The sequence below is a fragment of the Cnephaeus nilssonii genome (genome assembly GCF_951640355.1).
Source record: "Cnephaeus nilssonii genome assembly, chromosome: 3".
In the NCBI taxonomy this organism is placed as follows: Eukaryota; Metazoa; Chordata; class Mammalia; order Chiroptera; family Vespertilionidae; genus Cnephaeus; species Cnephaeus nilssonii.
Genome location: NC_137074.1, coordinates 41,398,802 through 41,408,415, shown reverse-complemented (window position 1 = coordinate 41,408,415; position 9,614 = coordinate 41,398,802). Strand labels below are relative to the sequence as shown.

At 41.0% G+C, this 9,614-nt stretch overlaps 1 long non-coding RNA gene across 1 annotated transcript; it reads right to left on the bottom strand.

Moving 5' to 3' along the window:
- Positions 1–530: 530 nt before the first annotated feature.
- Positions 531–8,848, bottom strand: LOC307097307. Its single transcript, XR_013813346.1, has 3 exons — positions 8,692–8,848; positions 4,771–4,937; positions 531–3,253 (listed from the first exon to the last, which is right to left on the bottom strand). It is a non-coding gene; the product is annotated as an uncharacterized lncRNA (long non-coding RNA).
- Between the last annotated feature and the right edge of the window lie 766 nt (positions 8,849–9,614).

Genomic DNA, 9,614 nt, shown 5'->3' with positions numbered 1-9,614 from the left:
CAAGAGAAAAACAAATATGGAAACACTAACTCTTTATCCAAACATATTGTTTCACTTATGAATGCATGCCCCAAATCAGGCCAACACCATTTCTGAGCCCCACCTTGTCACCTATTCTCATCAACTATTATATATTTTTATTTTTTTAAAAAAAATATATTTTATTTATTTTTTACAGAGAGGAAGAGAGAGAGAGAGAGAGTTAGAAACATCGATGAGAGAGAAACATCGATCAGCTGCCTCTTGCACACCCCCTACTGGGGATGTGCCCGCAACCAAGGTACATGCCCTTGACCGGGATCGAACCTGGGACCCTTGAGTCCGCAGGCCGACGCTCTATCCACTGAGCCAAACCGGTTTCGGCAACTATTATATTTTTTTAAACAAAGTTAGTTTTACATTAGTAGCAAGATATAATTAAATTTATGTAATGACTCTGACCTGTGCCAGAGTCAATAAAATTGCTACCAGAAATGGTGAGAAAATCCCAGTTATAGAGTAATCACCAAGAAAGCACAAGAGTTGAGCAACATGACTAAATAATAATGATGATGATAATCCTACCTAATAATAGACAAATATGCAAATTGACCAGACATTCGCTACGCCCAAGCCACGCCCACCAACCAAGCCACGCCCACCAACCAATCAGGAGTAGTATGCAAATTACCCCAACAAAGATGGCGGCTAATTTGCATATCAAGACTGCATAGAAAGAAGCCAAGAGATGCTGAAGGCAGCAAAGCTGCTGAGAAGCAAGCAAGCCGGGGGGAGGAGAAGGGAGGAGCGGAGGCGGGGCCGGGGGAGAAGGAAGGAGAGCGGGGCGGGCTGGCGGAAAAGGCGGGCCGGGGGACAAGGGAGGAGCGGAGGTGGGGCGGGCTGGCAGAGAAGGCGGGCCGGGGGACAAGGGAGGAGCGGAGGCAGGGCGGGCTGGCGGAGAAGGCGGGCCGGGGGACAAGGGAGGAGCGGAGGCGGGGCGGGGTAGAGTGCAGTAGGAAACCCTATTGCAGGATTTTTCCTGCAACGGGAACGCTAGTAATATATAAAAAGACTTGTGCAAGTTAAGACAACCAGATCTAATAACATTATTGATTTTTAAAAAAAATATCAGCTGTATAAAGTCCACAATCTAGACATTTTATTTCACATTTGCTTTCCCTCTGTGTTCTGATCAACCATGAATCTTCCAAAAGTACCATTTAAAATACATCTTATCACATTACTAGTTGATATGATTATTTTCTTGATTCTTTATCTGATATTCGAGGTTGTATGCCCAACAAAATCACACTTAAAAAGCGATACATGATGTCAATTCACCGGAATAAAAACAAGTAATTCAATGAAGATGGCAAATACTTAACTAAGAATATAGTTTTCACAAGTAGTGGGCAGATCATAGTTTATAACCATAGATACTAGTGGTACATAAAAATCATGAGCCTGAGACATGATAGCATATATACACATTCTGATTAAAAATAAACTGCTGAGCACTCTTCTGGGCCATGGAAGAGTCATGAACTGCACAGCCGGCATAAAGCTCGCTGTGGAGTGCGGTCTTTATCCTCCCTACATAGCTTGAACTGACAAAGGTGACTTAAAATTTTCCCCTCAAAGCCAACTGTTGGGAGATATTATAATTAAATAAGGAATTGCACTCCCAATAAGTCATAGTAATCAAAATGTGGTTTGTCCCTTATCTCAATTCCTTCTTGAAAATGTTTCTTTCTGTTACCACCTGCAAAGTATTAACAGACTTAATGCTCAAGAGTTGTTGGTTAAACAGACAAGAATGGTGAAGACCTGGGAGGGGCGGGTGCGTGGAGAAGGGGTCAATGGGGAAAAACAAACAAACAAACAAACAAACAAACAAACAAACAGGACATCTGTAATACTTTCAACAATAAAGATTAAAAAAAAAAAAAGAGTCCTTAGTCCACTCAGCATTTAAGCTGGGAAACATGTGTGAGACCACACATCCCTGGCGGCTACAGCACCACGGCCACAGGGCTTGGAAGGAAACAGTTTTATTTTGAGCAGAGTGCAAAGACAATGCAGCACTTCGCAGCTACACTGTAACTAGATTCTGCTTCTATTTATTAAGGAAATAATTAGATATTAACAGTGTCTTAATTAGCAATACTGGGGAATAGCCCTCTTATCACATCAGAAACTGAAATTCCTGGCACATATTTTTCTCAGAAGCCAGTCTAGCCAATTTGGCTCAGTGGCCCGAGGACTGGCCCGAGGACTGAAGGGTCCTGGGTTCGATTCCGGTCAAGGGCCTTGATCCCTGGCCCTGGTGGGGAGAGGGTGGCAACCAATTGATGTCTCTTTCTCCCTTCCATTCTCTCTAAACTCAATGAAAAAATATCCTCTGGTGAGGATTAACAAAACAAAACAAAACAAAACGAAACAAAAAAAGAAGCCCATCTACCTTTGCCCCGTGTTCTGAAAAAGAACAGCCCATGTACTTGCTGGTCTCTCATAACTCACAAAGAACATACAATTTCCTTCCCTACAGTATTTTAGAGTAAAATCCCAGAGTTCATCTCAGAGTCACAATAAAAAGCCATTTGATTTCTCTCATCCCTGCCATTGGAAGAGACCAGTTAGAAATTCATTCTGTTAATTTCGCCTAAATACAGATATTATTGTATCTAATCTAAGAATAAAATACCCTGGACTTAAAAAAAAAGTTAATCTTGAGTTTTTCTACTACCTGGTACCATTATTTTCCTTCTTATGTTTACTCTGCTAGCTTTATTACAAATACTATACATAGACACGATACTAGGTTCTGCTATTTTAGCACAGAGCTTAAATAAAAAGGTTAAAAAAAAAAAAATCCTGGCTAGGCCTGCTGGTGTGGCTCAGTGGGTGAGCATTGACCTGTGAACCAGGAGGTCATGGTTCGATTCCCAGTCAGGGCACATGCCAGGGTTGTGGCTTGATTTCCAATGGGGGGTGTGCAGGAGGCAGCTGATCAATTATTCTCTCTCATCATTGATGTTCTATCTCTCCCTCTCATTCTCCCTTCCTCTCTGAAATCAATACAAATATATTTTTAAAATCCTGGCTATAATTTTTAAATATATCAATTAAAATAACATTACCCTCTTTCAAAATTATTATAAAATGTTGAACCTTTCAAGGGTCAATTCTTCCTTCTTCACCAGAATTTGAAATGGATCTCATGAACTGATGACTTGCAACAGATCGACTGGCATCAGGCAGAAAGCAGCACAACCTTAAAAAGAGACAATAACTAATTATGTTGACACATTAATTAAGCAGCTATAATAGTTTTCATAAATAATACTTGGAGAAAAAAAATGTTTGAGACCAAGCGTCCCTGTCTTACTACGGAAATGAGTCAGACAGAGATTGTAGGAAACACTTACTCTCAGCAGGGGAAGGGACAATATAGCACTTCACAGCTATACTGTAACAATTAACCCAACCTGCCAGCTACAGAAACATCATGTCATACCTCAATACTTGTATTTAATTTCTGATAAATCTCATGGATTTGATCTTTTCTCTCTTGGCTCAACATATTTATTTGCTTCATCCAAAAACAAGCATCTTGATCCATTTTGGAAAATTAAAAAATAAGTCTTACTTAAGTGTGGGTTGTGCATAGAGCCTTCCTTCCAAAAATTATGGTATGGAGCAGGAAGGGAAGAGGAACGTTACAGTAGAGAAACCTCACAAATACTACCTAAGCCAGGTGATCAAGGTCAATACCAAATCAAACCCTTGATGTAATGAGAAAATGGCACTTTAACTCTGTGGTCTTCCTCTCCAAAATCCCTAACCCAAGTCTAACCTTAAGAAAAACACCAGGCCCTAACCGGTTTGGCTCAGTGGATAGAGCGTCGGCCTGCGGACTCAAGGGTCCCAGGTTCGATTCCGGTCAAGGGCATGCACCTTGGTTGCGGGCACATCCCCAGTAGGGGGTGTGCAAGAGGCAGCTGCATCGATGTTTCTCTCTCTTCGATTTTTCTAACTCTCTATTCATCTCCTTCTCCCTTCCTCTCTGTAAAAAAATCAATAAAATATATTACAAAAAGAAAAAAAGAAAAGAAAAACAGCAGACAAATTTCAAATGTAGGGCATTCTAAAACTATCAGACCAATACTCCTCAAAACTGTCAAGGTAATCAACCCCGGTGGGATCCTGGAACAGAAAGACATTAGGTAAAAATCAAGGAAATCTGAATAAACTCTGGACTTTGGTTCAAGATAATGTACCAATGTTGGTTCATTAATTTTAACAAATGTACCCTACTAATGTAAGATGTTAATAATATGCATAACTGGGTGCAGGGTATCTGGGAACTCTCCGTACTATTGTCTCAATGTGTCTGCAACTCTAACAGCATTCTGAAAAAATAAAGTCTATTAAAGAAAAGTCTTGCCAGATGGCGTGGCTCAGTGGTTGAGCACTGACCTATGAACCAGGAGGTCATGGTTTGATTCCCGGTCAGGGCATATGCCCAGGTTGCGGGCTCAATTCCCAGTGTAGGGAGTACAGGAGGCATCCAATCAATGATTCTCTCTCATCATTGATGTTTCTATCTCTCTCTCCCCCTCTCCCTTCCTCTCTGAAATCAATAATAATATATTAAAAAAAAGTCTTAGTATTACCTCTAGATATTCATGTATGGCAATTGGCTTAAACAATTAAGCTAATTATTTTTCTTTACCATATCCCACATATTATGGTTAAAAAATGCCCTAGGAAAAACATGGTAATACTTACAAAGATATCCTCTATTTAAAGTCTCCTGTTCTCCCTGGAGTACCAATAACCAGTATGTGCTGGGACAGTCTGCATTTTTGCATTTCATTTTTGAACACCAATTCCACAAAGCAGGCACGACAAGTTGTTCCCAGACAGTATTCAAGAGCCAGAGTTACCTTTTGGATCTAAAAGTCAAAAGCTTTAAGTTATTATGCTGCAGAAATAAAGGCTCCATCAAATGATTTCCGAAACACATGGCTAAAAGCCGAACTGTTCATATTTAGTTTAAAATTCTGGTCTGCAAACAGCTTTTATACAGCACAACACAGAATCACTTCCAAATTTACAACTAATCAAACTGCTTCATGATAGAATCCTTTTAACCTTTTGCACTTGGATGTTGAGTGTGACTCGACACGGTTAGCATCGGTAGCAGCTCGTATGTTGAATTGTATTGAATGTATCAATAATTTGAAATATAAAAAAATCCAAATAAATAAGTTTGTATGAAAAGAAACTCCAGTTTTTTATTCTACTGCCGCGCTTTGTAAAATCTGGGGTATTTAAAAAATTAAATCCCGAGTAGAATAAAGGAATCGAGAAAAAAGCAAGCGAGTGCAAAGGGTTAAGTGTCTCATTTTTAATGAGATTTTTGTGCCTTTTCAAACTTGGGATCCTGTTTCTTAAAGATAATTAAAAGTATCAAAACGAACATTTCCTATATTATTCTTCTATGTGTAAGACATGTAAATAGTGAACAAGCTCTGTTTACAGCTCCAAGGCAAGATGTTCTATATGTATTCACTGATTACCATTCACTTTAAAAATAAGTACCTGTTCAATAGGAAACTGGGACTATACAGCCTTGATCTAAATAAAGCCTACAACTTTGTTGGGGCCCAGGGCAGGCCATTCCAAAATATTCCACCACGGCATATTGATTACTTTGAATTAAAGTTACTTGACAAGCAGCTAGTGCAAGAAGAGCCCACTGACCCTGGCTTGTTGCCTTGCATGCAGGAAATATACCTCTGCAGTTAAAGGTGCACTCCTCGCTGCAGGGAAGCTGAGGGAGACACCCTCATCACTAGAGGTAAGGAATCCAGGGCCGAAAAGCTTACATAAACAAACCATGTTACTCCTTCACTAACTTACTGCCCAAGCCCAAACTCACTAATGAGCACCCCAACCTAAGTGTATTTATCTTGTCACTTCTTAAAAAATATATTGTTTCTTTGTCTAAAAAAGTAAAAAAAAAAAAAAGCTGGCTGGTTCATCATTTCTCAGAGCAACTTTAGAGTGGAGAGTCCTCACAAATATTACCTCAGCCAGATGATCAAGGTCAATACCAACAGTCAAACCCTGGATGTAATGAGATCCCTGTGATGGGAGAGGGAAAGGAATCAGGGCATAGACTTTGATGGAAGTTGGATGGGCGCAGATGAAGGTGGATGGGCAGATTTCCTGGCAGGAAGCTTAGCTCAGGTATTCTATTTTTCTCAATAACATTGAGATCTTTGTTGAGAATGGCTTGTAGGAGATATCAGGGTTTTGAAAAGAGTGAAGAGGATTTGATACAGCAGTTGCATAAAACAAAAGAATGAAAGCCCAGGTGAACTTGACTACCATGAACTAATTTTTTTTTAACGAAATTTTCCCAGTGTACCAATTTCTCCAGCTGTAGGCACAAAGAAGACATATACTTGGATTCATCCATGGTTGAAGTTTTCCCTGGCGGATAATCTAAGAGAAACATGCAAATTAACCATCACTCCACTATGCCAAGCCATGCCCACCAGCCAATCAGGAGGGAATATGCAAATTAGAAGGCCAAAGATGGCGGCTGCCCAGCTGTCCAGGCGTGGAATGGCTGGGCGGGGCAGGACTTCTGCTATGAGAGGGAGAGCAGGGGAGGGGGGGCGAAGGGATCTACAGGAGCAGCACTCTGGTCGCAGACAAGACGAAGACGGCAGACTCTGGCCTGAGTCTGCAGCGAAGACGAAGGGGCCTCTAGTATCTAATAATCACTGATAGCATTTATAAATCTTGGGGGTGAGGGAAAAGGTTTTTGTTAGTTATGATATTACAAATAAACCAAGGGCCAGATATGTTAAGGGACATGTTTATGATCACTTGGGTAATAAAGAGTGGTTGCAAAAATTAAAACTTGAATCTTCAAAATTACATATTCCTTTCTAGGTGGTGAAAATGTTTTGTAGTTTTTTGGAGAAAAAAATGGGAAAAGTTCCCAAGAGGAATTTCAGGGAATAGTTTATAAGAAAACTACTTTAACACTGTACACACTGAGGATATAAAACAATATACAAAAACATAAAAATTCTAAAAGCTTGGCCTCTAGTTTTTAAAATATACTCAGTATACCTCACTAAAAACAGCCACTGACTATACACCCATTTTCTGACTTCAACCATAGCCCTGTAGTCATTTTTGATGCTGATAATGTTTCTTCCTATTTACATAAAACACAATAAAAAATGAAACTATATAAAATTACACATGAGGAGCAATGAAAGATACAGATATATAAATATTTTTTATATTAGCCCAGCTTACAGATATTTGATCTGGTAAAATTGTTATAGACTAAAATATCTGCTTTAATTATTATTAAACAGTATGTTTCTTTTCACTGAAGTTCAAGATATCCATAATAATATCCTTAATTGCTTGGCTTTTTTCAACTTAAAATTTAAAAATGTAATGATTATCTAATGATTTATGCCAAAGACCCACACTTATTAAAAGTCCAATTACAATGGCTAATAACAGGTAAAATTACTTTTAATGTCCCAGACAATGGACAAGGATTTAATACAACAATCCCATGAAGTGGAAATTATCATCTCTATTGCAAAGAGGAGGTAACTAAGCCTCAGTGAGATTATATAATTTGCCCACTGCCTCCAAAGTGCTGGAGCTGGGCTTTGAACCCTGGTGTGTCCCATTCCACAATTTGAGCTTCAGCTTTTACACACTATGCTACTTTAACCCTACCTTTACAGTGATGTAGGGATCTCTTGCAACACATATGAATATAACCTTCTCCACTGACATCAAAGCCAAATGACATGCCACTGTGATTTAATATATAAAATATATTTTCAAAATCATATAGTAAATAACTATTCTTTGACAGTTTAATACAGTTACTTCTTCCCAAAAACATAAAGTAAATGCCACAGCGGGGAACTTGAATATAAAACAACTCTTCAGCCCTTCTGAACGATAAATTCGCTTTTGTTAACTGGATTCATTCCAACAATGAGGAAGAATTCCCCAGGAGTCTTTCTTTGAACTGCACACTGATGAAGGACAGCAGAACTGAAATGGGCTTGGAAGGCGTCCTGGCCCCGCTTCAGGTTTCATCAGAGCATGGATGAGCACCGCACTCCCACACAGGGAAGGCACTCTGCAAATGGTTAGGATGGGTCCAAGTGTCAGAGGACGCCCCGTTAAATTTCCGACAAATAACACTGTTTTATATTTTACTTTTATTTTATATCGGGGACATACTTATGCTAAAAGATTATTTGTTGTTCATCTGAAATGTAACTTTAAAGAGCATCCTGTATTTTTATTGCTAAAGTTGGCAACCAACCCATGGCGAGGTGCGCAGAAAAGATGGCAGGCCCAGCGCCACTCCCCGCACCTCGTAAATGGAGAAACTGAGGCCAACGGCAGGCTGAAGGGTGGCCGGTGGGAAGGGGAAGAAAGGGGAGGGCTGGCTGTAGGGGGACTCCCTCCCGCAGGTGGAATTGGAAGCAGACTTCCCTGACTGGCAGATTCTTTCCTCTCGTCCTCCTCCCCTCCCACCCCCGGGTACCCGCGCATCTCTCCTGGCTAAAGGGGGCCAAACAGCACAGGCAGGAACCCTACCTCCCCGTCTCTCCCCCCCGCCTCCCCACACACACCCGTTACCTCGGGCGCAGCAGCGGGCTCGGGACACGCTGCCGCCGGTCCGCTCAGTCGCCACCAGCAGCACCGACATCACATAGGTGGCCGCCATATCCCTGGATCCCAGCCGCTAGTAGGTGTGCAGCTCAGACGTCCTCCCAAGTCGTCCCTCCATCCCGCACAGAAGCCTCTTGTCCTCCTCTGGCCTCCGTCCAGGCCTGGGCCGAGAAACAGGCCAATCCGAGCGAGGCATCCGAGAGGGCGCGTCGCCGCACGAACCAATCGAAGGGCCGAGCAGGTTCAGTGGCGCTCGGCCAATCGGACCGCGCGCCCGTCGCGTGTGGTCCCCGCCTCCTCAGCTGGGCTCCTGCTCCGAGGGGTTTGCTCCGCCTTCAGCCTCCTTAGCGCCCTGGGTGCTGGTCCGTCTGTCCTGCGGTCGGCCTGTGGGTTCTTGCTCTCTCTTGGGCTCGACGGCGAGGAACCCTCATGACCTTTCATCTTTAGAGCCGCTAAGCACAGAGGGTAGCTGTGGTAGGATATAAAAGAGTGTGGGATAAGAATACAAACTTTTGTATTTTCAAGAATGTGAAAAACATTATTTTTAAAAATTCTCTTTTTAATCATCTCAAAAACAAAATTACAGAATTTTAAGGCAATTTTTCTATAATGCTATTTTAAAAAACTGAGACATAATTGGTATATATTGTATAAGTTTAAGGTGTACGTATACAATGGATTTATTTGATACATTTATGTATTGCAGTAAGATTATCACCATAGCCATAGCTAACACCTTTATTATGTCGCAGGATTATTCTTTTTTTTTTTTTTTTTTGCAGGATTATTCTTTTTTTTGTGGTAAGAATATTCAAGATCCAATCTCTTAGCAACTTAGAGGTATATAATACAGTGTTGTTGACTGTAATCACTATGCAGTACAACAGATC